The sequence below is a fragment of the Phytophthora infestans genome, genomic scaffold (assembly GCF_000142945.1).
Source record: "Phytophthora infestans T30-4 supercont1.616 genomic scaffold, whole genome shotgun sequence".
Lineage (NCBI taxonomy): Eukaryota > Oomycota > Peronosporomycetes > Peronosporales > Peronosporaceae > Phytophthora > Phytophthora infestans.
This window is the reverse complement of record NW_003303160.1, coordinates 5299-9713: the sequence shown is the minus strand read 5'-3', so window position 1 is coordinate 9713 and position 4415 is coordinate 5299. Positions and strand designations below refer to the sequence as shown.

Here is a 4415-nt window from a genome sequence, read left to right as displayed (position 1 = left end):
TGTGGGCACATGCCAGACATCATATCTTGCGTTTGCAAACACACGCAAAGTCGGTAAACAGCTCAAAACGGGCTAAAAAGTAAGCACCCGGACTTCCCCGGTGGTCACCCACCCGAGTACTACCCGAGCTTGAGGCTGCTTAACTTCACAGAGCAGACGGGATATGGTGCTTTCAGCCTAAGATGGCCGTCTACATTTGACTTTGACCGACACACCTATTAGTGTTTATCACTCGTATACATTGGTACAACACATTTACACACTCACATGTCCACATACGTGGCCATAGACTGCACACGATGGCCCCCAATACCCCTTCTGGCCCTCAGAATTGGCTGGGTGGATGGCTACACTTTATATAGTAACAAAACAAAAAGGGGGGTGGTGTGGCGCACTCCAATACAAACGTGTGGCCCAGCAGCTCACTCCTACAACGCAGCATACGTATTCTCTCCGATAGGAACCCCACACAGACCGACACCTTCATACACAGCAGTGCAGATAGCCGCCGCACCCCATATTTGCGCATACGCGGCCTGGAAACAATGTTAAACCACCAAAGTGGCCATTTACGACTTGCACAACCATACCTACGCTTCCTATGCGACATGACATGTGCACGTACGCGTCTTAGGCAATATGAACACCTTCGACACCTTCATACATGCACAGCGCGCGCTCCGCTTAAGTACGACACCAACTTGTCATATACATCATGCGTTTCCTCACGAGGATTCGTAACACCTATTAGCTATGCTCGTGCTAGTAGCGTGCTCTTATTTTTACTGGATGGCCTATATAAGTAGTTTACAAGGTCCAGTTTGTCCCGGTGCAAGGGCAGAACTGGGGTCTTCAGGGCCGCCCGATCGGTCGTTTACTATCCTAGTAGACGTATTGTTGTGAGGAACGTCCTAACTACGTTTGTAGCTAGAGTTCACGTGGGAATTCCAACACCACATTCCCCTGTCCCCGGGATCCTGGCTTCTGCCAGCGACCCTTGAGAACGGGCTTGGGGAAGGACCGTCTGCGGAGTCTCTCCGCGGGACAGTCCCGCTTGAAGTGGCCCATCTTCCCACAACCAAAGCAGCGGATGTCACGCTGTTCGGCGGACCCGAGTTCCATGGGAACTGGTCCGTTGGGGCTTGTTCGACCGGGAGCCGACAAGGAATTCCCAGGCCACGCTGAGGCCGGCGTACGCGCCTGGCGATGGATGTACTCTTCTTGAAGAGCCACTTGAATCGCCTCTTCAAGGGTGCTTGACTGCACCCGGAACAGCTGAGTGCGTGCGGGGCCCACTCGAAGGCCGTCCATGAACACAGTCATCTTGATGTGTTCGCTGAGTGGGTATCCCACTAGGGACGCCGTGAGCTCCCGTATCTCTTGCACGTACTCGCTGGTGGTACTCGTAGCTCGCCGGGAGGAACGCGTCTCGGAGCTGTTCACACAGGTGAGCCCAGAATGTGAAACATCCAGGGGGTGTTGCTTCCCGTGTGTAAACCCAACTCTTAGCACGGCCGCTAAGGTTGGAGAGCGCAAAAGCAACACGCAGTTCATCGCTCGAGATCAGATCAGCGTCCATCGCGAGCTCTACCTCTCGGACGCAGAAGTGACTCTTCTAACCTTCGGACGCGACGCCGGGGATTCCCTTCCACTGTGGTGTATCGGGATCAGCAAAATCTGGGAGATTGCCGGATCCAGCTTACCAACTGCGCCCAGACACCGACTAACGGAGGGGGTCCCCCGATGATATGTGTTCTGCTGAACTTTCCTCACCTTGTGTATCCGTCGGTAGGGCGGGGTCTTGCTCTCTCGGTAACTTCCGAAGCGTTCAAGTGGTGAAGCTTGAGCGTCTTGGCGCGACGTGGGGATGGGGTGGAGCAACAGTGGAAAATCTTCCCTCTGCGTCCGTGGATGGTTCCGTATCCTAAGCGAATACTCGAGCTTATGGATCCGGGGCCTAGATCGTGGATCTGGCCGTAGGGTTGCCTTGCGGGTGTGTTCCCTTGCCTTTGTAGTTCCTTTGCGTCGTACTTACCGCCTCCTGTGACGGGATCTTGAGAGTTGAGAACCTCTAGGGTGTAACCGACCAAGTAGTAAATTCGGTTAACCTGTCGGATCTGCACAAGTAAAGGAAAAGCTCACTAGGTTGTAGGATCTGGCCAATGTATTATCCAGTTATCACTACCAACACTAGATTCGCAATTCCCAACCTTCTCGGAGCTCGTACGGCCAATGTAGTTCCGGTTCTTGAGGGCAGGAAGGCACTTGCGTGTCACTGTGCAAATTGGAGTCTGTATTGATATTTAAGCCTATACCTGCCTGGGTTTCTACCTTCTATGTCTTTCATCTGCTAAATCCCTTACCAGGCTCGGCTGCATGTCCCTTCTTCCCTTGACCCATCATCCCAGCTGTGTTATCTTCAGATCCACCGGATCCATGACGTAATCATCATGGTCACCCTATTATGGGTACACTCATCCGGATCCAGGTCGCTTGGATCCACCTCACTGTAATTGTACACTCGCCGTGGATCCGAGCTCTCCAATCATCCAACATCATCTTGCAACCGTCTGTGATCTCCATTGTCCCACGAAAGTTCCAGATCCACTGCATCCCTCATCCCTGTACCCTGGATCCAGGTCCTTCTATGCGGGATCCTCCCTCCTTGGACCCGAACTCGGAAGTATGCGATCCGGGGTACCTCGCGGTGGATCCTGACTTCTCGTTAGCCGTATCTACTAGATCCACCTTCGGATGGCACCTACCACCATTCCTTCATAGGATCCACACTCGATCCACTGGTACATAGTATATCCCATATCCACCTAAGTGAATCCAGGTAAGGGTGGATCCGAGATAAGTCTTGGTGGATCTTGCCTTCCCGTACATCGCTCATACCAGATCCATCGTCATTCCATACGGGGTGCCGCTCGTCATGGCTAATCCACCACAGGCAACTTGCACCCGTGCCAAACAACCCAAATCCTCTATAATCACTTGAAATTGTCACTGATTCGGGATAGTGACCCCGCGTCAGACCCATTCTCTTATTTCTGAGAAAGCACTTCACCACATCATGATGTCAGCCAGCATCACAGAAGTCTCGCAATACTCGAGCTTGACTTCACCACGCTTGACTTCATCGCGGATGTGGTGGTACTTGATGTCGATGTGCTTGGCGCGGCCGTGGTTCACAGGATTCTTCGTCATCTTGATGCACGACTGGTTGTCTTCTTGGATCTTGAGGTCGGGTCCTGTAATGGGCCCCTCCATTACATAAGTAGGTAGATTTCTTTACAAAAGTAGGTGCATCAGCACACGACTAGCGTGTGCTGAAATGCTGTCATGCCATTGGCTGATATATGGGGAGCCAGACCCATTATTAGCCAATTGGACTATGACGTGTATTTGAGTGGCCAGGGCTGTGGCCTTGGTCCTAAAATAAAGTCAGAGTTGATTTTTCCTTAAACCTAAGACTCAGTCGTCCTATTGCGAGCTTCCTCAACACTATAGTGTAAGCAAGTAACGGAGTAAATACCTGGCCCGTTACACCTGGTAGCACTTTGTAGTCCTTCCAACGACCAAGTTCGACATGAGCCAAGACCTCGACCACGCTGCCTTTCTCCATCTCACTCGGATCGAGTGGGAAGCTCTCCACCGCCTTGCGGCGGTGTCCGGAGAAGCCGTCGTCACGTCGCTGCTGCGCTCAGCGACGCCCGACGAGCAGCGCGTTGCGGCACAAGAATTCATGGAACGCGAGCTCGCCGATGCGAATCGGCGAGTGTCAACTCCCTCGCGTATCTCCACGAATGACGTCGTGAAGCTAGAGACGTCCACCTACTCCGGTGCCGGAGAAGATCGACTTCCGCTGAATCGCTGGTTTCGAGAGATCGACATCGCCATCGCCTCGAGGTTGATCGAGGCGCCTTCCGCGAAGGTCCATTTCCTCCTCTCGCAGCTGTCTGGGAAAGCCAAGGAATGGGCTCTCGGCAAGTTGGTTGTCGATCCCAACGTCTTCCCCACTCTGGATACCCTCCAGAGTGACCTTCGGCTCGCGTTCGAGCCGCCGCAAGATGAATCCTGAATTCGGGCAGACTTCTTCGCCCTTCGGAAAGGCACGATGACTATGCGCGACTACGTCCAGAAGACACGACACCTCGCGTCGTGCATCGTGTCTAAGCCGATCGATATGGCCTCTCAGGCTCATGTATTCGTGTTCGGTATGCGCGAAGGCATGACGCGCTACTGCCTTACAAGATCGGACCCCTCTACGCTCGAAAAGGCATTCGCCCTCGCCCTAAGCGAGGACTACGTGGTTGCGGCGTCATACGCTCACGCGCTACCTGCTCCTGCTCGGGATTCTGCGCCCGAGCCCATGGACATCGACGCAATCGATGCGACGAGCAATCGTCGGC

The 4415-nt window shown here is 53.5% G+C and overlaps 1 non-coding gene across 1 annotated transcript; it reads right to left on the bottom strand.

The window, feature by feature from the left end:
* Positions 1-82: 82 nt before the first annotated feature.
* PITG_33507 lies at positions 83-187 on the bottom strand. Its single transcript, XR_009934901.1, has one exon. It is a non-coding gene; the product is annotated as an 8S ribosomal RNA (ribosomal RNA).
* Between the last annotated feature and the right edge of the window lie 4228 nt (positions 188-4415).